The sequence below is a fragment of the Lissotriton vulgaris genome, chromosome 5, assembly GCF_964263255.1.
Source record: "Lissotriton vulgaris chromosome 5, aLisVul1.2, whole genome shotgun sequence".
NCBI lineage: Eukaryota > Metazoa > Chordata > Amphibia > Caudata > Salamandridae > Lissotriton > Lissotriton vulgaris.
In genome coordinates this window covers 1,310,399,987-1,310,425,961 of record NC_141693.1, presented here as the reverse complement: position 1 = coordinate 1,310,425,961, position 25,975 = coordinate 1,310,399,987, and the positions used below count along the sequence as shown (strand labels likewise).

Below are 25,975 nucleotides of genomic sequence, written 5' to 3'. Positions count from 1 at the left end.
AATGGTACGTGCGCGGGTCTGCTTTGATGTCTTCCCAATGCTGAACAAGCTTAGATCCGTAATTACGGATGCGACCCTCCATACACTTAAACCAGCAACACCTTTCGCGCGGCCAACGCTTGTTTTACCTCTTCTGTGACTTAGATCCCCCTTTGTGTCTTCAAACACATGGTTGCTTTGAGCTGGACGGCGCCATTTTCTGAGCAGTGCCTCAGACGCTCGCCGGTTTGCTGCCTCTTAAGCGTACCTGGGCTTGTCTGCTTCAGACACGTGGAAGGAAGGAGCGGTCAAACCGCCAAGTTACACTGTGCCGTTCGAGGCAGGTTTAAACAAACCCGCAGCAGCAGACACTGCTACAACTTGGATTTAAAAAAGAATGTTCACACCAGGTGCGCAGGAAGTCTGCCTTTAACACAGTGAAAGGTGGCAGACAAAAGTAGCCACAACTGATTAGTTACCAAGTTAATTAAACAACAGGGGGCGGTGAAGGACAGAGTTTCTGAATTAAGCAGAATACGTTCACCCAGTCAAGAGATCAGGGCTTAATCCAACACCGTTTTTTAGCTCACTGCACCATCCCAGCTCAGAACCTGGCTATATGCAAATTAGTCTGTCCCTGGCCCAGTGCATCATGGGAACAGGGCAAACCAAACTACCAAGCCAATTCTTTCACTGGGAAGGAAACAAGCTACCGGGGACCGGTTTCTGGCATTTCAGCCGTCTTCGGCCCGGCTTGCTTGAATCCTGATGGTGCAATGAGCAAGGGACTCACGTCTGAGTATACCCTTCCACGCTTATGGTGGACAAAATAATTAAACAACAGGGGGTTGTGAAGGACAGAGTTTCTGAATTAAGCAGAATACTTTCACCCAGTCAAGAGATCAGGCCTTAATCCAACACAGTTTTTTAGCTCACTGCACCATCCCAGCTCAGAACCTGGCTATATGCAAATTAGTCTGTCCCTGGCCCAGTGCATCATGGGAACAGGGCAAACCAAACTACCAAGCCAATTCTTTCACTGGGAAGGAAACAAGCTACCGGGGACCGGTTTCTGGCATTTCAGCCATCTTCGGCCCGGCTTGCTTGAATCCTGATGGTGCAATGAGCAAGGGACTCACGTCTGAGTATACCCTTCCACGCTTATGGTGGACAAAATAAATAAACAACAGGGGGGGTGAAGGACAGAGTTTCTGAATTAAGCAGAATACTTTCACCCAGTCAAGAGATCAGGGCTTAATCCAACACCGTTTTTTAGCTCACTGCACCATCCCAGCTCAGAACCTGGCTATATGCAAATTAGTCTGTCCCTGGCCCAGTGCATCATGGGAACAGGGCAAACCAAACTATCAAGCCAATTCTTTCACTGGGAAGGAAACAAGCTACTGGGGACCGGTTTCTGGCATTTCAGCCGTCTTCGGCCCGGCTTGCTTGAATCCTGATGGTGCAATGAGCAAGGGACTCACGTCTGAGTATACCCTTCCACGCTTATGGTGGACAAAATATTTAAACAACAGGGGGTGGTGAAGGACAGAGTTTCTGAATTAAGCAGAATACTTTCACCCAGTCAAGAGATCAGGGCTTAATCCAACACCGTTTTTTAGCTCACTGCACCATCCCAGCTCAGAACCTGGCTATATGCAAATTAGGCTGTCCCTGGCCCAGTGCATCATGGGAACAAGGCAAACCAAACTACCAAGCCAATTCTTTCACTGGGAAAGAAACAAGCTACCAGGGACCGGTTTCTCACATTTCAGCCGTCTTCGGCCCGGCTTGCTTGAATCCTGACGGTGCAATGAGCAAGGGACTCACGTCTGAGTATACCCTTCCACGCTTCTGGTGGACAAAATAATTAAACAACAGGGGGTTGTGAAGGACAGAGTTTCTGAATTAAGCAGAATACTTTCACCCAGTCAAGAGATCAGGCCTTAATCCAACACCATTTTTTAGCTCACTGCACCATCCCAGCTCAGAACCTGGCTATATGCAAATTAGTCTGTCCCTGGCCCAGTGCATCATGGGAACAGGGCAAACCAAACTACCAAGCCAATTCTTTCACTGGGAAAGAAACAAGCTACCAGGGACCGGTTTCTCACATTTCAGCCGTCTTCGGCCCGGCTTGCTTGAATCCTGACGGTGCAATGAGCAAGGGACTCACGTCTGAGTATACCCTTCCACGCTTATGGTGGACAAAATAATTAAACAACAGGGGGTTGTGAAGGACAGAGTTTCTGAATTAAGCAGAATACTTTCACCCAGTCAAGAGATCAGGCCTTAATCCAACACCGTTTTTTAGCTCACTGCACCATCCCAGCTCAGAACCTGGCTATATGCAAATTAGTCTGTCCCTGGCCCAGTGCATCATGGGAACAGGGCAAACCAAACTACCAAGCCAATTCTTTCACTGGGAAGGAAACAAGCTACCGGGGACTGGTTTCTGGCATTTCAGCCGTCTTCGGCCCGGCTTGCTTGAATCCTGATGGTGCAATGAGCAAGGGACTCACGTCTGAGTATATCCTTCCACGCTTATGGTGGACAAAATAATTAAACCTCAGGGGGTGGTGAAGGACAGAGTTTCTGAATTAAGGAGAATACTTACACCCAGTCAAGAGATCAGGGCTTAATCCAACACAGTTTTTTAGCTCACTGCACCATCCCAGCTCAGAACCTGGCTATATGCAAATTAGTCTGTCCCTGGCCCAGTGCATCATGGGAACAGGGCAAACCAAACTACCAAGCCAATTCTTTCACTGGGAAGGAAACAAGCTACCGGGGACCGGTTTCTGGCATTTCAGCCATCTTCGGCCCGGCTTGCTTGAATCCTGATGGTGCAATGAGCAAGGGACTCACGTCTGAGTATACCCTTCCACGCTTATGGTGGACAAAATAATAAAACAACAGGGGGGGGGGTGAAGGACAGAGTTTCTGAATTAAGCAGAATACTTTCACCCAGTCAAGAGATCAGGGCTTAATCCAACACCGTTTTTTAGCTCACTGCACCATCCCAGCTCAGAACCTGGCTATATGCAAATTAGTCTGTCCCTGGCCCAGTACATCATGGGAACAGGGCAAACCAAACTATCAAGCCAATTCTTTCACTGGGAAGGAAACAAGCTACTGGGGACCGGTTTCTGGCATTTCAGCCGTCTTCGGCCCGGCTTGCTTGAATCCGGATGGTGCAATGAGCAAGGGACTCACGTCTGAGTATACCCTTCCACGCTTATGGTGGACAAAATATTTAAACAACAGGGGGTGGTGAAGGAGAGAGTTTCTGAATTAAGCAGAATACTTTCACCCAGTCAAGAGATCAGGGCTTAATCCAACACCGTTTTTTAGCTCACTGCACCATCCCAGCTCAGAACCTGGCTATATGCAAATTAGCCTGTCCGTGGCCCAGTGCATCATGGGAACAGGGCAAACCAAACTACCAAGCCAATTCTTTCACTGGGAAGGAAACAAGCTACCGGGGACCGGTTTCTGGCATTTCAGCCGTCTTCGGCCCGGCTTGCTTGAATCCTGATGGTGCAATGAGCAAGGGACTCACGTCTGAGTATACCCTTCCACGCTTATGGTGGACAAAATAATTAAACAACAGGGGGTGGTGAAGGACAGAGTTTCTGAATTAAGCAGAATACTTTCTCCCAGTCAAGAGATCAGGGCTTAATCTAACACCGTTTTTTAGCACACTGCACAATCCCAGCTCAGAACCTGGCTATATGCAAATTAGTCTGTCCCTGGCCCAGTGCATCATGGGAACAGGGCAAACCAAACTACCAAGCCAATTCTTTCACTGGGAAAGAAACAAGCTACCAGGGACCGGTTTCTCACATTTCAGCCGTCTTCGGCCCGGCTTGCTTGAATCCTGACGGTGCAATGAGCAAGGGACTCACGTCTGAGTATACCCTTCCACGCTTATGGTGGACAAAATAATTAAACAACAGGGGGTGGTGAAGGACAGAGTTTCTGAATTAGGCAGAATACTTTCACCCAGTCAAGAGATCAGGGCTTAATCCAACACCGTTTTTTTAGCTCACTGCACCATCCCAGCTCAGAACCTGGCTATATGCAAATTAGTCTGTCCCTGGCCCAGTGCATCATGGGAACAGGGCAAACCAAACTACCTAGCCAATTTTTTCACTGGGAAGGAAACAAGCCACCGGGGACCGGTTTCTGGCATTTCAGCCGTCTTCAGCCCGGCTTGCTTGAATCCTGATGGTGCAATGAGCAAGGGACTCACGTCTGAGTATACCCTTCCACGCTTATGGTGGACAAAATAATTAAACAACAGGGGGTGGTGAAGGACAGAGTTTCTGAATTAAGCAGAATACTTTCACCCAGTCAAGAGATCAGGGCTTAATCCAATACAGTTTTTTAGCTCACTGCACCATCCCAGCTCAGAACCTAGCTATATGCAAATTAGTCTGTCCCTGGCCCAGTGCATCATGGGAACAGGGCAAACCAAACTACCAAGCCAATTCTTTCACTGGGAAGGAAACAAGCTACCGGGGACTGGTTTCTGGCATTTCAGCCGTCTTCGGCCCGGCTTGCTTGAATCCTGATGGTGCAATGAGCAAGGGACTCACGTCTGAGTATATCCTTCCACGCTTATGGTGGACAAAATAATTAAACCTCAGGGGGTGGTGAAGGACAGAGTTTCTGAATTAAGCAGAATACTTTCACCCAGTCAAGAGATCAGGGCTTAATCCAACACCGTTTTTTAGCTCACTGCACCATCCCAGCTCAGAACCTGGCTATATGCAAATTAGTCTGTCCCTGGCCCAGTACATCATGGGAACAGGGCAAACCAAACTATCAAGCCAATTCTTTCACTGGGAAGGAAACAAGCTACCGGGGACCGGTTTCTGGCATTTCAGCCGTCTTCGGCCCGGCTTGCTTGAATCCGGATGGTGCAATGAGCAAGGGACTCACGTCTGAGTATACCCTTCCACGCTTATGGTGGACAAAATATTTAAACAACAGGGGGTGGTGAAGGAGAGAGTTTCTGAATTAAGCAGAATACTTTCACCCAGTGAAGAGATCAGGGCTTAATCCAACACCGTTTTTTAGCTCACTGCACCATCCCAGCTCAGAACCTGGCTATATGCAAATCAGTCTGTCCCTGGCCCAGTGCATCATGGGAACAGGGCAAACCAAACTACCAAGCCAATTCTTTCACTGGGAAAGAAACAAGCTACCAGGGACCGGTTTCTCACATTTCAGCCGTCTTCGGCCCGGCTTGCTTGAATACTGACGGTGCAATGAGCAAGGGACTCACGTCTGAGTATACCCTTCCATGCTTATGGTGGACAAAATAATTAAACAACAGGGGGTGGTGAAGGACAGAGTTTCTGAATTAGGCAGAATACTTTCACCCAGTCAAGAGATCAGGGCTTAATCCAACACCGTTTTTTTTAGCTCACTGCACCATCCCAGCTCAGAACCTGGCTATATGGAAATTAGTCTGTCCCTGGCCCAGTGCATCATGGGAACAGGGCAAACCAAACTACCAAGCCAATTCTTTCACTGGGAAAGAAACAAGCTACCAGGGACCGGTTTCTCACATTTCAGCCGTCTTCGGCCCGGCTTGCTTGAATCCTGACGGTGCAATGAGCAAGGGACTCACGTCTGAGTATACCCTTCCACGCTTATGGTGGACAAAATAATTAAACAACAGGGGGTTGTGAAGGACAGAGTTTCTGAATTAAGCAGAATACTTTCACCCAGTCAAGAGATCAGGCCTTAATCCAACACCGTTTTTTAGCTCACTGCACCATCCCAGCTCAGAACCTGGCTATATGCAAATTAGTCTGTCCCTGGCCCAGTGCATCATGGGAACAGGGCAAACCAAACTACCAAGCCAATTCTTTCACTGGGAAGGAAACAAGCTACCGGGGACTGGTTTCTGGCATTTCAGCCGTCTTCGGCCCGGCTTGCTTGAATCCTGATGGTGCAATGAGCAAGGGACTCACGTCTGAGTATATCCTTCCACGCTTATGGTGGACAAAATAATTAAACCTCAGGGGGTGGTGAAGGACAGAGTTTCTGAATTAAGGAGAATACTTACACCCAGTCAAGAGATCAGGGCTTAATCCAACACAGTTTTTTAGCTCACTGCACCATCCCAGCTCAGAACCTGGCTATATGCAAATTAGTCTGTCCCTGGCCCAGTGCATCATGGGAACAGGGCAAACCAAACTACCAAGCCAATTCTTTCACTGGGAAGGAAACAAGCTACCGGGGACCGGTTTCTGGCATTTCAGCCATCTTCGGCCCGGCTTGCTTGAATCCTGATGGTGCAATGAGCAAGGGACTCACGTCTGAGTATACCCTTCCACGCTTATGGTGGACAAAATAATAAAACAACAGGGGGGGGGGTGAAGGACAGAGTTTCTGAATTAAGCAGAATACTTTCACCCAGTCAAGAGATCAGGGCTTAATCCAACACCGTTTTTTAGCTCACTGCACCATCCCAGCTCAGAACCTGGCTATATGCAAATTAGTCTGTCCCTGGCCCAGTACATCATGGGAACAGGGCAAACCAAACTATCAAGCCAATTCTTTCACTGGGAAGGAAACAAGCTACTGGGGACCGGTTTCTGGCATTTCAGCCGTCTTCGGCCCGGCTTGCTTGAATCCGGATGGTGCAATGAGCAAGGGACTCACGTCTGAGTATACCCTTCCACGCTTATGGTGGACAAAATATTTAAACAACAGGGGGTGGTGAAGGAGAGAGTTTCTGAATTAAGCAGAATACTTTCACCCAGTCAAGAGATCAGGGCTTAATCCAACACCGTTTTTTAGCTCACTGCACCATCCCAGCTCAGAACCTGGCTATATGCAAATTAGCCTGTCCGTGGCCCAGTGCATCATGGGAACAGGGCAAACCAAACTACCAAGCCAATTCTTTCACTGGGAAGGAAACAAGCTACCGGGGACCGGTTTCTGGCATTTCAGCCGTCTTCGGCCCGGCTTGCTTGAATCCTGATGGTGCAATGAGCAAGGGACTCACGTCTGAGTATACCCTTCCAAGCTTATGGTGGACAAAATAATTAAACAACAGGGGGTGGTGAAGGACAGAGTTTCTGAATTAAGCAGAATACTTTCTCCCAGTCAAGAGATCAGGGCTTAATCTAACACCGTTTTTTAGCACACTGCACAATCCCAGCTCAGAACCTGGCTATATGCAAATTAGTCTGTCCCTGGCCCAGTGCATCATGGGAACAGGGCAAACCAAACTACCAAGCCAATTCTTTCACTGGGAAAGAAACAAGCTACCAGGGACCGGTTTCTCACATTTCAGCCGTCTTCGGCCCGGCTTGCTTGAATCCTGACGGTGCAATGAGCAAGGGACTCACGTCTGAGTATACCCTTCCACGCTTATGGTGGACAAAATAATTAAACAACAGGGGGTGGTGAAGGACAGAGTTTCTGAATTAGGCAGAATACTTTCACCCAGTCAAGAGATCAGGGCTTAATCCAACACCGTTTTTTTAGCTCACTGCACCATCCCAGCTCAGAACCTGGCTATATGCAAATTAGTCTGTCCCTGGCCCAGTGCATCATGGGAACAGGGCAAACCAAACTACCTAGCCAATTTTTTCACTGGGAAGGAAACAAGCCACCGGGGACCGGTTTCTGGCATTTCAGCCGTCTTCAGCCCGGCTTGCTTGAATCCTGATGGTGCAATGAGCAAGGGACTCACGTCTGAGTATACCCTTCCACGCTTATGGTGGACAAAATAATTAAACAACAGGGGGTGGTGAAGGACAGAGTTTCTGAATTAAGCAGAATACTTTCACCCAGTCAAGAGATCAGGGCTTAATCCAATACAGTTTTTTAGCTCACTGCACCATCCCAGCTCAGAACCTAGCTATATGCAAATTAGTCTGTCCCTGGCCCAGTGCATCATGGGAACAGGGCAAACCAAACTACCAAGCCAATTCTTTCACTGGGAAGGAAACAAGCTACCGGGGACTGGTTTCTGGCATTTCAGCCGTCTTCGGCCCGGCTTGCTTGAATCCTGATGGTGCAATGAGCAAGGGACTCACGTCTGAGTATATCCTTCCACGCTTATGGTGGACAAAATAATTAAACCTCAGGGGGTGGTGAAGGACAGAGTTTCTGAATTAAGCAGAATACTTTCACCCAGTCAAGAGATCAGGGCTTAATCCAACACCGTTTTTTAGCTCACTGCACCATCCCAGCTCAGAACCTGGCTATATGCAAATTAGTCTGTCCCTGGCCCAGTACATCATGGGAACAGGGCAAACCAAACTATCAAGCCAATTCTTTCACTGGGAAGGAAACAAGCTACCGGGGACCGGTTTCTGGCATTTCAGCCGTCTTCGGCCCGGCTTGCTTGAATCCGGATGGTGCAATGAGCAAGGGACTCACGTCTGAGTATACCCTTCCACGCTTATGGTGGACAAAATATTTAAACAACAGGGGGTGGTGAAGGAGAGAGTTTCTGAATTAAGCAGAATACTTTCACCCAGTGAAGAGATCAGGGCTTAATCCAACACCGTTTTTTAGCTCACTGCACCATCCCAGCTCAGAACCTGGCTATATGCAAATCAGTCTGTCCCTGGCCCAGTGCATCATGGGAACAGGGCAAACCAAACTACCAAGCCAATTCTTTCACTGGGAAAGAAACAAGCTACCAGGGACCGGTTTCTCACATTTCAGCCGTCTTCGGCCCGGCTTGCTTGAATACTGACGGTGCAATGAGCAAGGGACTCACGTCTGAGTATACCCTTCCATGCTTATGGTGGACAAAATAATTAAACAACAGGGGGTGGTGAAGGACAGAGTTTCTGAATTAGGCAGAATACTTTCACCCAGTCAAGAGATCAGGGCTTAATCCAACACCGTTTTTTTTAGCTCACTGCACCATCCCAGCTCAGAACCTGGCTATATGGAAATTAGTCTGTCCCTGGCCCAGTGCATCATGGGAACAGGGCAAACCAAACTACCTAGCCAATTTTTTCACTGGGAAGGAAACAAGCCACCGGGGACCGGTTTCTGGCATTTCAGCCGTCTTCGGCCCGGCTTGCTTGAATCCTGATGGTGCAATGAGCAAGGGACTCACGTCTGAGTATACCCTTCCACGCTTATGGTGGACAAAATAATTAAACAACAGGGGGTGGTGAAGGACAGAGTTTCTGAATTAAGCAGAATACTTTCACCCAGTCAAGAGATCAGGGCTTAATCCAATCCCGTTTTTTAGCTCACTGCACCATCCCAGCTCAGAACCTGGCTATATGCAAATTAGTCTGTCCCTGGCCCAGTGCATCATGGGAACAGGGCAAACTAAACTACCAAGCCAATTCTTTCACTGGGAAGGAAACAAGCTACCGGGGACCGGTTTCTGGCATTTCAGCCGTCTTCGGCCCGACTTGCTTGAATCCTGATGTTGCAATGAGCAAGGGACTCACGTCTGAGTATACCCTTCCACGCTTATGGTGGACAAAATAATTAAACAACAGGGGGTGGTGAAGGACAGAGTTTCTGAATTAAGCAGAATACTTTCACCCAGTCAAGAGATCAGGGCTTAATCCAATACAGTTTTTTAGCTCACTGCACCATCCCAGCTCAGAACCTAGCTATATGCAAATTAGTCTGTCCCTGGCCCAGTGCATCATGGGAACAGGGCAAACCAAACTACCAAGCCAATTCTTTCACTGGGAAGGAAACAAGCTACCGGGGATCGGTTTCTGGCATTTCAGCCGTCTTCGGCCCGGCTTGCTTGAATCCTGATGGTGCAATGAGCAAGGGACTCAAGTCTGAGTATACCCTTCCACGCTTATGGTGGACAAAATAATTAAACAACAGGGGGTGGTGAAGGACAGAGTTTCTGAATTAAGCAGAATACTTTCACCCAGTCAAGAGATCAGGGCTTAATCCAACACCGTTTTTTAGCTCACTGCACCATCCCAGCTCAGAACCTGGCTATATGCAAATTAGTCTGTCCCTGGCCCAGTGCATCATGGGAACAGGGCAAACCAAACTACCAAGCCAATTGCATATAGCCAGGTTCTGAGCTGGGATGGTGCAGTGAGATAAATAACGGTGATGAATCAAGCCCTGATCTTTGGACTGGGTAAGAGTGGTCTGTTAAATTCAGACACTCTGTTCATCACCACACCCTTTTCTGAATCGTTTTTGGCCACTACAGGTGTGGCAGGGTATACTCAGACATGAGTCCCTTTCTCACTGCACCATCAGGATTCAAGCAAGCCGGGCCGAAGACGGCTGAAATGCCAGAAACCGGTCCCCGGTAGCTTCCCTCCTTTCTGGTGAAGAATTGGCTTGGTAGTTTAGTCTGCCCTGTTCCCATGATGCACTGGGCCAGGGACAGACTTATTTGCATATAGCCAGGTTCTGAGCTGGGATGGTGCAGTGAGATAAATAACGGTGATGGATCAAGCCCTGATCTTTGGACTGGGTAAGAGTGGTCTGCTTAATTCAGACACTCTGTTCATCACCACCCCCTTTTCTGAATCGTTTTTGGCCACTATAGGTGTGGTAGGGTATACTCAGACATGAGTCCCTTTCTCACTGCACCATCAGGATTCAAGCAAGCCGGGCCGACGACGGCTGAAATGCCAGAAACCGGTCCCCGGTAGCTTGTCTCCTTTCTGGTGAAGAATTGGCTTGGTAGTTTAGTCTGCCCTTTTCCCATGATGCACTGGGCCAGGGACAGACTGATTTGCATATAGCCAGGTTCTGAGCTGGGATGGTGCAGTGAGATAAATAACGGTGATGGATCAAGCCCTGATCTTTGGACTGGGTAAGAGTGGTCTGCTTAATTCATACACTCTGTTCATCACCACCCCCTTTTCTGAATCGTTTTTGGCCACTATAGGTGTGGCAGGGTATACTCAGACATGAGTCCCTTTCTCACTGCACCATCAGGATTCAAGCAAGCCGGGCCGACGACGGCTGAAATGCCAGAAACCGGTCCCCGGTAGCTTGTCTCCTTTCTGGTGAAGAATTGGCTTGGTAGTTTAGTCTGCGCTGTCCCCATGATGCACTCGGCCAGGGACAGACTGATTTGCATATAGCCAGGTTCTGAGCTGGGATGGTGCAGTGAGATAAATAACGGTGATGGATCAAGCCCTGATCTTTGGACTGGGTAAGAGTGGTCTGCTTAATTCAGACACTCTGTTCATCACCACCCCCTTTTCTGAATCGTTTTTGGCCACTATAGGTGTGGCAGGGTATACTCAGACATGAGTCTCTTTCTCACTGCACCATCAGGATTCAAGCAAGCCGGGCCGACGAAGGCTGAAATGCCAGAAACAGGTCCCCGGTAGCTTGTCTCCTTTCTGGTGAAGAATTGGCTTGGTAGTTTAGTCTGCCCTGTTCCCATGATGCACTGGGCCAGGGACAGACTGATTTGCATATAGCCAGGTTCTGAGCTGGGATGGTGCAGTGAGATAAATAACGGTGATGGATCAAGCCCTAATCTTTGGACTGGGTAAGAGTGGTCTGCTTAATTCAGACACTCTGTTCATCACCACCCCCTTTTCTGAATAGTTACCAAGTTAGTCCTTTTCAAAATCCTTGTAATGTTCAAAATACCGATTAGTGCTGCTTTATGAGCGAAATATGTTTAAATTGGCTACAATCTACAGTCTCCCAACTGCTTAAGAGGTTCATATTGTCTGATATCTAGTCTTTGTTCTGCTGTGTCATGTTGGCAGTGCCCTCATGCAATGCCTGTTTGTTGTGAGGGACCCTACTTCTTACGGTGCAGGTATCACCTTTGCCATCAAGAGAGACTTTGCAGCAGTCAGTGCATCTGCTGGGATGAGGCCCGCAAATGTGTTATGAGCGTCTGTCGTTTCAAATCAATTTACATATACGTTTTCAGTCAATTCGTGCAGTTTTTCTCCCTCAGCTCTTAATCAGTCCAGATGTTCGTGTAAGGTTTGGCCACATCCTTTTGAAGCGAAGAGACGGAGATTGTGCAAACTTAAGAAACCACGAAGGGCCCACTCCCCTGCCCTGCCTTCTGAGGAAAGCGTTCCGGGCCCATTATGCTCTTAGGTTTTCTCAGGTTGGTTATTGTTGTTTAATCTAAAGGTGAATAAAAAACCGAAAGGCTACTTGCTTTAGAAAAAATAATTTGCTTTTCTATTTGATTAATGTATATTTCAAACATCTTAATACTACTGCCCCACTATATGTACTAAAATATAATAACATAAAATGTAAAATTCATGTCACTATACAGTTTTGCGAGTTTTCATTTGTTCCAAACAGTTGGAATATCACCCTCATCATTTCTTAACCAAAAAGTGCATTATTAAAAGTAACCAACACTTTTTCCATTTTCACCACCCTCTATACTTTTTAAAGCATTGATGGCGCAGACATTCCCCCGTGAATATAATTGATATAAAGTCACACATGCAAACATTTGTCTTCTGTGTTCATGCATTGCTATAACATGCAAGTAGCCTGAAAGGCTGTCCCTCCCAAGCCAAAGGGAAAGCATTGCCCTGGCACCATCACATTCAGTACAATATACCCAAGTCATTTCCGTGCCCTTAATTCTCAGCGGGTTAGCAGCAAGACATTTGTTTTTCTTCATTTTACTTACATAACAGAGGCAGTTGTGATATCCTCAGCTTTGGTAGATCCGATTACTGGTGAAGTTGTGGGTCTAACAACAGATTTTCGTTTTCCCCATTATTTTCTCGACCCCCGCTACATGCGTGCAGCTGGCCTCGTGGTGTGCCATCAACATGTCCCTTCCTTGTGGTTGAAAGTCAGAGACTTCTCTAAACGCCACTACCAGTGGCAGATCCACTACACGCCGCAGCGACACTCGAAGGGAAGTGAAAATTCTGTCTTTCTGCGGGCTTTTTTCCTCTGCTTCAAATATTAAGAACAGCCTGCCTCACTAACTTCAAGTTTTTTTGTGATCTTTAAAAAAATGGAATGCCCAGAATTATAGATAATTACTTGGGCCTCAAAGCATTTTAACGTTCCCATGGTAGGAACCAGTAATAGGTACTGACAACGCCAGTAGATTTGAAAACCTTTAAAAAAGTTAAGTGATTTTTTTATAGACTGGCGAGTTTGGTTGTTGTGAAGTCTGTGAGTAGTTGAATGTGCAGATGAATCAGTGTTTGGATGAACAGATGTGTGAGTGAGAGGATTGATGAGTGATGAATTGGTGCATAACTGCATGTTCATATGGATGTATGAGTCATTGCATAGATGGGCGAGTGCATGGGTGGTTAGGTGAGTGTATGCATGGTTGAATGAGTCATGTAGACCATGTGTTGATGGCTGAATGGGATAGTGCATGAATGCTTTAATAGCAAGTGAGTACAAGGAGGGCTGGGGGACTGCGTTAACCATATACCCACACCTATGCATACATCACCCAGTTTATCTAATCATCCACTTACACTCATCCTTTCATCTACCCATACATTCTTCTATTCATCCATGTGTCCCACTGTACCATTCATTTAAGCATCCATGTATCCACCTGCAGTCACATTCATCTAGCCATCCTTGCATATATGCACTCATTGATCATTCACCTCTTCATGCATGACCTGCCTTCCTGTGTGAGCAAGTAACCCTTGTACACACTGTATATGTGTCCGCAAGTGTGTGTTCTGTTTGCATGGTGTCTGTATGTCTATTAGTAGTAGTGTACTTGACACTTGTTGCAGGGTAACCTAACAAGCATTGGCATAGCCAATAAATCTCGCCTTTGGGAACTTATAAGTGTTTAGTTATCCAGCGCAATATCCTTGGTCAACATCAACTGTTGCACGGCTAAACACTTAAAAGGTCCCAAAGGTGAGACCTATTGGCTATGCCAATGCTTGTTTGGCCTTGTTCCATTGTCAAGGTGTTGCAGACCTGCCACAGTGGTCGTCGCGCGATTCACAATCACACACTGCACAGGGCTTCCTGTCCTGGCCTCCAGAACTACTCACGTGACTGCGATCTTTGTAGCATCCCAACCAAAGCGCTCAGAGGCATCTTCCAGTGCTTTACAGCCACAACAAATAAAATCAACAACTGCAGGGAATACACTTGTACGCAAATGAGACGGGCTGAACTGTAGGAAGATCGTTTTATTAGGCACGCATTCCTTTTGCTGGAAATAATCCCGCAGGCAGGGGCGAAGGGCGTGCTGGGAGTGGGCACACATATTTACACTGGAGCAACCTCCGTGGAGAGTGCATGCAACAGGAGACGCTCAGTATCCACCTTAAGTCGCCTCGGGAGGTTTCCCAAGCCTCACATCATATTTGCACAAGGGCAGTTCCAGTTGTGCAAAGACGAGGTTAGGAGCTCGGTGTGATGATGAAGGAACAGGTCGAACAAGCAAAGGAACAGAGCCGCTAGGCCTGTCTATATTGGCTATTTACACTGCCCTCGATACGGCTTCTGCCTCCCCCCTCTCTCCTTTGGTACCCGACCTCACATGTGACCAGAGGGCCCCCCACACTGGGGATATCTAGTCGTTGTTCCACGGACCACCTGCCACATCTAGGGAGGAAGCGACACATAGCGTCCACACGCATGAAGCGCTATCCTGACCTGGTGGGGCGAGGTGGCATGGGTGTCTGCTGCCAAGGTCCTTTGTATCCTGCTCATCAGCGGTACCGAGCTCGAGTCGAGACGAGTACAATTATGGTGGGCAACCACACCAGGACACCAAGAGACATGTCAACCTGTCGAGCGCTCTCGGTGACAAGTCATTCTAATAATTCCACATTCATCGATCTGGAATTAAAGTAAAATACATTATTGCGGTGATGGGTTCGGAAGGCCTGCGCCGCACCGTCTTCCTGTCGTCGTCGCCTGCCTCTTCAGCAGCGGAGCAGAGCACAGCCATCATTTGTAAAGCACGGGGCCGCCACAGACATGATAAACGACTCTCACGGCCAGGACACAAAACCAAAGCTCTCTCTCATCGGAAGGAATGCGCGCGCTGACAAGTGGAAGCGGATGTGACGCGTGACACTGGGGTGCAGGTAATGCGCAGTGATCACTGCACACCTCCGCTCATTTCAAGCACCAGCTCCCGGGCACATCACAGCTATCCGGGGGACAATTGACTTACACCCTTCCCCCGCCCGCCCCCGAGGGCATGCAGTTGGCCAATCACAATGTAAGTCCACAGAAAAGAAACCTACCCATCGAATGTGAGCTTGCAAAAGCCATGGTTGTGTTTATCACTCAGAATTCAATGTCGTGACACAAATGACGTAGCCAAAGGCCGAGTTCATAAAACAGCTTTCAAATGCGCATGTTCACAAATGGAGTCCCATGCAAAAAGAACTGATTCATGGACAGAATGCAGAACAATGTCATACATTCACCCCAGTACAGAGATCTGGGCCTAAATCCATCGTTTGTTTGCTCACCATGCCATTCCAGTTTGGACCCAGCCATTTGCAAATCAGTCTTGACTCTGGGCCCATGGGAAAAGCCCAGCCCAAATGCCAGGCCAGGTCCTCCCTGGACTGGAAACAAGCATCCTAGGACCGGTTTCTGGCTTTCAGCCCTCATCAGCCAGGATAGCTTGACTCCAGTGGCATGGAGAGCACAGGACCCACGTCTGGGCATACACGTCCCACTCGAGGTGACAAATGCAAAAAGAACGATTGATGGACAGAATGCAGAACAATGTCATACATTCACCCCAGTACAGGCTGACATACCCTGAAACCGGTCCCAGGATGCTTGTTTTCGGTCCAGGGAGGACCTGGCCTGGCAGTTCAGTCTGGACTGTTCCCATGGGGCACAGGCTCAAGACTGATTTGTATATGGCTGGGTCCAAACTGGGGTGTAGTGGGCAAGTTAAGAGGGTGCATTTTAATTAAATGCTTCCAATTAACAGCTCACTTGTTCTGCAACAGAGAGGGTGTCCCTGACCTCTGAGTGACCTGAAATGTTGTGAGGCGGGGCTCTGACTCCCTTCTCTATCAGACACACAGATCAATAGTTAATAGGCGATGGATGATGGGTGGGCCTCGTGCACGCCGTTAGCCCTTTGACAGTGGAATGAACGGGGGTGGGGGAAAGGAAGCCCACCGCTTCTTGATGAGCTCTGCGCTCAGATTATGCTGCACATTCAAACCCTATTACTTCCCTAGGCTTTTAGGTTGTCCCTTATAAGGCTCCGCACAGCAACAAAATGACCCCTGTGACACCATCATCCCATTAGCTTTCAATGCAGAAATAACCATGCCCCAGTGCACGCCTTTCCAAATGGTATCTTCCATGGCGTGTTCTCATGAATAAATATATTCCCATTCATTTGCACTTGGCCTGTCTCTACACCATACAGGCATCGCATTTCCACTGAACCAGACCCATCACCGAATGACCTTGTCATGTTCTGAGCGTTTACAGATCCCTGTGCACCAGTTGCGCACGCCACTCCGCACTCAGAGGGCGTGCCTTTAATCACAGCACGCTACTCCGCACTCAGAGGGCGTGCCTTTAATCACTGCACGCTACTCCGCACTCAGGGGGCGTGCCTTTAATCACCGCACGCCACTCTGCACTCAGAGGGCGTGCCTTTAATCACTGCACGCTACTCCGCACTCAGAGGGCGTGCCTTTAATCACTGCACGCTACTCCGCACTCAGAGGGTGTGCCTTTAATCACCGCATGCTACTCCGCACTCAGAGGGCGTGCCTTTAATCACCGCACGCTACTCCGCACTCACACTGATTGAGTGCTATCTGTGTCCCTCCTGAGGCGGAAGCCGGGAGGTTGTGCTGCTGTGTCATTTTAACTGTATTAGGCATTTTTAAAACAGAAAAATCAGCGTTTTTTTAACTTTGCTGCAACAACCCCCCATCAGCTTAAATTAATAAGCTCTCTCTGCTGACTCCTTCCCCCTCTTCCTTATTGCCCTGGGCCACTCCCAGCCGAGTATAGACGCTGTGGAGTTGGTCCCAGGTTCAGATAAGCGGCGGCCATATTGGGTGTGTGTCCAATCCCCCGCGCTCTAGTCGCGCATATAAGGGGACGGTCATGCATCCGCGCAGTGGAGGCGGGCAGCGGACGCGCCGGACCTGTGCCGGAGTCGTGCCAGAGTCCTGCCCGTCTGCGCCCGTCCGCGCTAAGGAGGCGCTGGAGGCCACTCCCCCTTGTGTTTATTCCCCTCATGTACTTAGGGATCTGGATTGTGTATCTGTCGCACTACCCCCGCGAACATTAGACACTATCTCGTCCCTCGGTATTGCACGGTATGTACCTCTTCCCCCCCCTTGCACTAAACAGTTATCCGATCCCAGTGTGACTGAAACACGTATCCGAGCCCTATACTTAAATACACGCTCACTGGTCAAGCATCAGATTGATCTCTTCCTCCTCCTCACCGATGAAAGACCTGATATTCTCATACTTACCGAGACCTGGTTGAATGATGACTCTCTCCCTGACATCTTAGCTGCTCTGCCCCCGACTACTACCTGCTCAATACGAACCGACCTTCTGGCCGCGCCTGTGGCGGGGTGGCAGCTGTCATCCGTAAAGAGCTCAAATTTACCTCCACGTCCTCTCTCACTCTCACTGACGTGGACAATCTCATCATTAAGATAGAGACCGGAGAGGGCGCTCTTACCATCATCATTCTTTATTGCCCTCCCTACCCTATGCCTTCGTTCCCTGCTGCCCTCAGTGAACAGCTAGCCAATCTACTTATTTCATCTGCTCGAGTTGCCATCTTTGGCGACTTCAACTATTGGTATAATGACAGGGAAGCTGGCCCTCATGCGGCTGAGCTATTTGAAGTCCTCACCAGCTTCAACATGAACCAACACGTCACTTCCCCCACTCACACTGGGGGTCATATTTTAGACCACATCTGGACTCATAATCTCACTCTCTCCTATCCTGTGATCACCCCTTGTATCTGGTCTGACCATTACTTGATCGACACAGTGATCACAGTCAGAGGTTGCATTAAGGTCCCTCCCATGGCCGGTGGGACTGCCCGTAAATGGAGCACTCTTGACTCTCAGGCATTCCTCTCATTCTTGGCTGAGACTCGTCCTTCGTTATCTAAAACTGCGACTGTCCACACTCTGGAGGAAGATCTTACTGGCTGGATCATCAAAGCCAGTGATCGCTTTGCCCCTCCCTCCAGCTTCCCCCGTTCCCGGCACAGTAAGTCCCACAAGTGGTTCAACTCCACCCTGAAAGCTCAGCAACTCGAACTGCGCTAAACGGAGCGTAGGTGGAGACGCAATTATCTGCCCATCGACAGAGAGCTATACATTGCTGCGAGAAAAAAATATAAAGATGCTATTATTGCAGCAAAAGCTCTTCACATCTCGGAAAGGATTCTCACTGCTCATAACAAATCTCAGGAGATCTTTTCAATCATGAGGGAGCTTACGTCTGATGCAAGGACCCTTCCTTCTCAGACCCCGACGCAAGAATCTTGTAATGCATTAAATAACTTCTTTATTGAAAAAATTGCCAAGATCAAGAATACGATTCCTTCAGTCCTTTCTGATGATATGCCAGCTTCCCCCCCTGAAAACCCGCTCTCCTTGCTTTCTTTCCCTGCCCTCGACCCCAGCACTCTGGCAAAACTTGTTGCTCGAGTCAAATCTGGCTCTCCTAATGATTGCTGTCCCCCCTCTGTCTTTCGCGACATCTGCCTGTCCATGCCGGACTGCATCTTGCCTTTATTAAACGCCTCATTGGAGGCAGGAGTAGTACCTAATTCCTTCAAGGAGGCTGTCCTTGTGCCCTTACTAAAGAAGCCTGGAGCTAACCCGGACGATCTCGCCAACTATCGGCCTATCTCCCTCTTGCCCTACCTATCCAAACTCTTGGAGGCACATGTTACTAGCTGCCTATCTGAATTCATCGAGCGTTCCAACTTTCTCGAACCTAATCAGGCTGGGTTCAGACCAGCCCATTCCACCGAGGCTGTGATCTTGGCAGTCATGGATACGCTTAGAGCTAATGCCGATAAAGGAACATCACAGGCGCTCGTTTTATTGGATCTGTCGGCTGCGTTCGACACGGTGGACCACAACATCCTTATCCACCGTGCCGAGCAAGCCGGCATCCGAGGCCTGGCCTCTGCTTGGCTCAAATCCTTCTTGTCGGGCAGAATGCAGGCGGTCCGGCTTGGTCCCTTCACAGCCGCACAGGTCCCATCCATCTGCGGAGTGCCTCAGGGATCGTCCCTGTCCCCTCTGCTTTTTAATCTCTATCTTCAGCCGCTCATTTTTTCCTTGAAGAGGTGGAATATCACTGTATTCAACTATGCAGACGATCTGCAAATCATTTTCCCGCTTAACACCCCGAATGCAGCCCTCGATTGTCAAGCAGTGATGCTACACATCCAACATTGGATGAACTCCCACCAGCTTAAATTGAACCCGGGGAAGACTGAGTTAATCCTTCCAGGAAACAGTCTCACTCACTGGGGCCCACAGTTCTGGCCAACTGAGCTCGGCTCCCCGCCCGTCCCGGCTAAGTCAGCAAAGAGCCTCGGGGTCATAATTGACTCGGAGCTCTCTCTTAAGCCTCAGGTTGGCGCGGTTGTGTCCTCATGTATGTTCCAGCTCAGAAAAATCAGGAAAGTTTCCCATCTCCTGACACCAGAGGCCCTGATACAAGTCCTGATTGCCCTGGTGCTCTCCCGCCTGGATTTTTCAAACTCCCTGTACTACGGCCTACCTAAATTCCTCCTTAATAGGCTCCAGATTGTACTGAATCAAGCAGCAAGGCTGGCCTATAAAACCCCGAAGAGGCAATCCGCGAGACCACTGCTTCACAGACTCCACTGGTTGCCGGTGGAGCAGAGGACTGCATTTAAGATCGGCTGCCTGACCTTCAAAGCTGTGTTCGGGACCTCCCCTGCCTTTCTCAAATCACTGGTCATTCCTTACCGTCCGGTACGCAATCTTCGTTCCTCCCATCGCCTTTTGCTAGCTGTCCCTGTTACCAAACAAAAAAAAACGGCGGTCGCAGATTTGCCTACCTTGCCCCCGCCTTCTGGAACCAGTTGCCTCTCCCTCTTAAATCTGCCAATTCCCTTCTGGCTTTCAGAAAACTCCTGAAAACTCACCTCTTCACACAGACTGGCTAGACCCCCGTCTCTTCATCTCATTGGCACTCAGCCAGCGCCAGGAAACCTTTCGGTGTCAGTGCGCTATACAAGAATCCCCTAAGATAAGATAAGATAAGATAAGAGGGCGTGCCTTTAATCACCGCACGCTACTCCGCACTCAGAGGGCGTGCCTTTAATCACTAGACGCTACTCCACACTCAGAAAGCGTGCCTTTAATCACTGCACGCTACTCCGTACTCAGAGGGTGTGCCTTTATTCACCGCATGCTACTCCGTACTCAGAGTGTGCTTTTAACCACCGCACACTACTCCGCTCTCAGAGGACATGCTTTTAACCACTGAAGGCTACTCCACATGCAGAGGGTGTGCCTTTAACCAATGCATGCTATTCAGCACTCAAACATCATGCCTTTAACCAATGCACACTACTCCACATGCAGAGGGTGTGCCTTTAACCAATACATGCTACTCAGCACTCAAACGCCATGCCTTTAACCAATACACACTACTCCGCACTCAGACTGTGTGCCTTTAACAAATGCACGCTACTCCACACTCAGAGGGTGTACCTGTAATTACTGCACATTACTCCACACTCAGAGGGCGTTCCTTTAAGCAATGCACGCTACTCCGCACTCAGACTGTGTGCCTTTAACAAATGCACGCTACTCCACACTCAGAGGGTGTACCTGTAATTACTGCACATTACTCCACACTCAGAGGGCGTTCCTTTAAGCAATGCACGCTACTCCACACTAAGAGGGCGTGCCTTTACTTACCGCACATTATTCCACACTCAGAGGGGGTACCTTTAAGCAATGCACGCTACTCCACACTTAGAGGGCGTGCCTTTACTTACTGCACATTATTCCACACTCAGAGGGGGTACCTTTTAGCAATGCACGCTACTCCACACTTAGAGGGCGTGCCTTTAACATATACATGCTACTTTACACTCAGAGGGCGTGCCTTTTACCACTGCACGCTACTCGGCACTCAGAGAGCGTGCCTTTAACTATTTATTTATTTATTTTAACATTTCTAAAGTGCATGGTTACGCCATCTGGCATGTCCCCGCGCTAAGCAGACTAACAAATAGGACCTACTTTAGGCACTTCAGCTAAAATGTGCCAACTGATGCAGTCTTATGATTCTCCTGTACTTTAGTATGCAGAGGAAAATAGCCAGGTTTTTAGCTTCTTCCTAAATTGGCCTTCGCATAGTTCCATTCTTATGGTTTCTGGGAGCCCATTGGTAACGGCTATCAGGAGCGCACAGCACAACGTCAAGGTTAATGTAACAGAACAAATTATCAAGTAGGTGCTCAGGAAGAGATGGGGGGCTGGTTACCACAGTCCCCAAGGCAAACCTAGGTCCAAACAGTAATTGTAGTCCTCCGAGCACTCAATATTATCAAAAAAGAGAGTCTTTATGTAGTTGTCATTCTTTTAATGTCCACTCTTCATCCAAATCAAATCCAAATTTCCATCAAATGATTGCTTGCAGCCAACGCGCGTTTCGTCAAGTCCGTATAGGACAATTTGACTTCCTCAGGGCTAGCTAATGGTGATTATCTACCCTCGGACCATCCAAATGAAATTTTCTTAGAAATTTGGGTCAATTTCCTTCTCTACTCGTTCTTGATCATATAGTGGTAGGATTATTGTATGTATCTCCAGCGCGTCTATTTTTGTTCAACGTCCTCACTTGTAATCAGAATTTCAATGTATTATTCCAATCAATTCCTTATATTCCAGTATCTGTACATATGCGTTTATTTAACTTTATCTTCAAAATCCTCCGTGTTAGAAAGGATCAGTGACACGAGTCCGTGTCGTTAAGTCAGTATCGTACTTTTCTCAATCTGGCGTTCACGCGGAGGATTATATTCCAGTATCTGTACATATGCGTTTATTTCACTTTATCTTCAAAATCCTCCGCGTGAACGCCAGATTGAGAAAAGTACGATACTGACTTAACGACACGGACTCGTGTCACTGATCCTTTCTAACACGGAGGATTTTGAAGATAAAGTGAAATAAACGCATATGTACAGATACTGGAATATAAGGAATTGATTGGAATAATACATTGAAATTCTGATTACAAGTGAGGACGTTGAACAAAAATAGACGCGCTGGAGATACATACAATAATCCTACCACTATATGATCAAGAACGAGTAGAGAAGGAAATTGACCCAAATTTCTAAGAAAATTTCATTTGGATGGTCCGAGGGTAGATAATCACCATTAGCTAGCCCTGAGGAAGTCAAATTGTCCTATACGGACTTGACGAAACGCGCGTTGGCTGCAAGCAATCATTTGATGGAAATTTGGATTTGATTTGGATGAAGAGTGGACATTAAAAGAATGACAACTACATAAAGACTCTCTTTTTTGATAATATTGAGTGCTCGGAGGACTACAATTTCTGGGAGCCCATTCCAGTATTTTGCTGCCAGATAGCTGAAGGACCGAGCCCCCATTCTCGGGCTCCGAATTCTCAGAACTTTCACTAGCGACCTATCTTCTGATCATAAATTGTGCCCTGGGACATATTGAGAAATTAGGGGTTGTAGGTAGCGGGGTCCATTTTTTGCATGTTTTTTGTGGCAATAGCACATAGACTTAAAAAGGACCCTTTCTTCCACCAGCAGCTAGTTCAGTTCTTTCAGAGCTTTCCTTGTGGATGTTCTTCTAGGGAGATTCAATGTAAGCTGTGCAGCCGCATTCTGCACCACCTGTAATTTGGCTAGCCCCCTTTTGGGAGCTCCCAAATACAGTACATTACCATAGTCCAATTGTGATAATACCAAAGCATGCACTATGGTTTTCCTTGCATTTGGTGGTAGGAGGTCCAAAAGGTTCCTCAGGATTTTAAGGATTCCAAAGCATTTGCCCACTACCCTTTGAATCTGAGCCTCGAAAGACAGTTTAGGGTGAACCATGACTCCCACATTTTTTACTTCCGATTTCGGCGTTAGGACTTGTCCCAAAGCTTCTGGCCACCATGCAGAAGGCCATATACTTGGTGCATTGCCTACTCAATGATCGGACATCCAACCTGCTACCTCTTCTAGGCACCTGATGAGATTAGATGCTTTCATTTTATTGTTTCCAGATAATGTCACAATTAACTGAGTATCAGCAGCGTATGATACGATGGTGACTTGATGTTTTTCCACTAATTCTACCAGTGGTCCCACATATAGGTTGAATAGTGTGGGACTCAAAATTGACCCTTGAGGAGCTCCCTGAGGCAACATGATACTCTTAGAATGTTGTGACTGCTGTAACACTTGGAAACTTTGTAGCGATAGGAAGGATGTCATCCATTGTAGTACGGTACCTTCTATGCCGCATTCCTCTAGTCTCTGCAGAAGCAGCCCATGTGAGACGGTATTGAACGCCGCACTTAGATCCAGTAGGATCATAGCTGTCGTCTGCCCCTCGCCCGCACAGCATCTCATTGTGTCAGAGCTGAGCAGATTCTGTCGAGTGGGCTGTTCTGAAGCCAGACTGAGAGGGATGTAATAGATCATTTACCTGAATATGATTAGTTAGTTGTTTATTAGCTATTTTTTCCGCAATCTTAGCGACAAATGGTAACAGCGAGATTGGACGCAAATTTTCGAAGACTGCTGAATCTATTGACGTTTTCTTTTTCAGAGGGCGTACTATTGCTTGTTTCCAGCTGCTGGGGACTTCTCCCTTCTGGTAGGAGATGTTAATGAGCTCATGAATGTAGGCCATAATGTGATCTGCCCCCATCAAGAGTTGTTCTGGGTGGGTCGGATCTCGGGGGGAGAAAGATTGAATTCCTTTGGCAATTATTTTTAGTTCCTCTAGTTCAGGCATTTTAAATTAATTAAACCTGTCCCCTGTACAGGCTCTCTCCGTCTTGATTTCTGAGCTTTTCACTTGCAGGTTTTTATTGGGAAGGCATTATATATCTTAGCCGCCTTCTCACACCTTCCTCACACGCTACCCTGCACTTAGGGGGCGTGCTTTTAACCACTGCAAACTACTCCGCCCTCAGAGGATGTGCCTTTAACCAATGCTCACTACTCTGCACTCAAGGGCGTGACTTCCACCAAGGCATCCTACCCCCCACTCAGAGGGTGAGCTGTGAGCCACACTACACACAAAGACCTTCCTTTCAACCAGTGATCAATGTAGCACATCACTACATTCAATTTCGTATAATTTAAATGGTAATCTTTAATATGGCACTGTATAAAATGTGGCTGAATAGTCCAAGTATGTAAAATTGTATTTAACTTTAAAACTGCATTTTCCTTTATTTTCCTTATTATGGTCAGCAGCATATTTTGGCAGAATATTCTAAACCCCAAACCATCTTAATGCACATTAAATAACTCTTGGCTCTCCAGATTGTAGTGGAGTTGTTCCTTTATAATGAATTCCAAAATAGTTCTCAAAACACAGGTTTGACGACTAATCTGTATCTGTCTAGGTCTCACTTAGAGTTCTTGCAGCAGCCCCCGTCACTCCCCTGAAAAGTGCGAGGAGGCGGGCTGTACTTTCAGTACTCTATGACTGCAACGTTGTCGCACAGACTCGGCCTAAAGTAAATATAGGGCAATTAATACTATATATTATAGTGTATGTTGCAGCTCTCAGATGGTGGGGCATTGCTCAAAGGTCCCTGAAGAGCGCAACCGCCACCGATGGATTCCTACATTTTAAGTACATGCGCATGGCTATACCTGCACTTATCTCCTTTATAAGTCTTGAGTGGACCTCATCAGGCTCCGGGGCACTGAAAAATACCTTAAGGCACTATTATCACATCATTAAGTAACATACAATTCACAGAATCTTTGGATATCAACTATGGGAACACTATTACATAAGAAATGACATTCATTTGTATAAACAGATCAAACAGATCATTTGTTATAATTTCTAATTCCTTTCAAGAAAATGTCCAACTGCTTCACTGTACATACCATTTTCAAGAAGTTTATTGGCAAAAGAAAGTCACATGGACCAATCACTCTAGAGTAAATATGAGTATGCAAATCAAAATGTAATATGAAAATCAAAATTTGAAGTGTGGTGCATCAGTGGACTGCCATTTCTCAGCTGCCCTGCAATGAAAGACACCTCTATCACAAATCGCTTCAGCGGCCATCTTAGAACATGCCAACGCCAAAGGAAAGCATGTGACCAATTCATATTATCAAAGAGACCGGCAGCACCCACATTTAAAACACAGCAACACCCCATGTCTGCTAAAGCAAAGCACAGCCACTCAAATACAAACATAAAATAAATACATGTGAAAGATGAGAGATACATGTGAGACAGACAATCAAGTATGCTCAACACAGGACTCTTTCGTGAGTATTTTTGCTTTTGGGACCAAGAAGGGGTTCGTGACGGATCCAGAGCACATTGCGTCAGAAGGATCAGTCCTTCGAAGGAGCTCTGCTGGCACGCTTCATGCCAGAAGCGAGATAAACATTCATTCTTCTGCCTATGGATTCAACCACAGAGTCAACCCCTTCTGATGTGGTTTATCTTACCTTGCAGCCAATGATTCCTTAACGAACCCTATCCGTCCTTCACGGAAAGACTCAGCAGGTCTCAGCTCTTCTCAGGAAGGAGTCAGTAGCTCTAGTCTGGACCCAGTGCAGAGTGGTAGAGCTCAGCTCTTCTCAGGGATGAGCGGGGGGCTCTAGTCTGGACCCAGGGCAGAGTGGTAGAGCTCAGCTCTTCTCAGGGATGAGCGGGGGGCTCTAGTCTGGACCCAGGGCAGAGTGGTAGAGCTCAGCTCTTCTCAGGGATGAGCGGGGGCTCTAGTCTGGACCCAGGGCAGAGTGGTAGAGCTCAGCTCTTCTCAGGGATGAGCGGGGGGC

At 47.7% G+C, this 25,975-nt stretch overlaps 1 protein-coding gene across 3 annotated transcripts in view; it reads right to left on the bottom strand.

Annotated features, from left to right (window-relative positions):
• The window catches only part of PACSIN1 (protein kinase C and casein kinase substrate in neurons 1), a 416,659-nt gene that overhangs the window by 265,269 nt on the left and 125,415 nt on the right, over window positions 1–25,975 (bottom strand). The window contains exon 1 of one of the 3 annotated variants that reach the window (XM_086923205.1): window positions 12,605–12,625. The exons of the other annotated variants lie outside the window; for them this stretch is intronic. The gene's annotated coding sequence lies outside the window, so the exon portion shown is untranslated. Of the gene's footprint in view, window positions 1–12,604; window positions 12,626–25,975 lie in introns of those variants that run through there. 3 annotated transcript variants of the gene reach the window in all.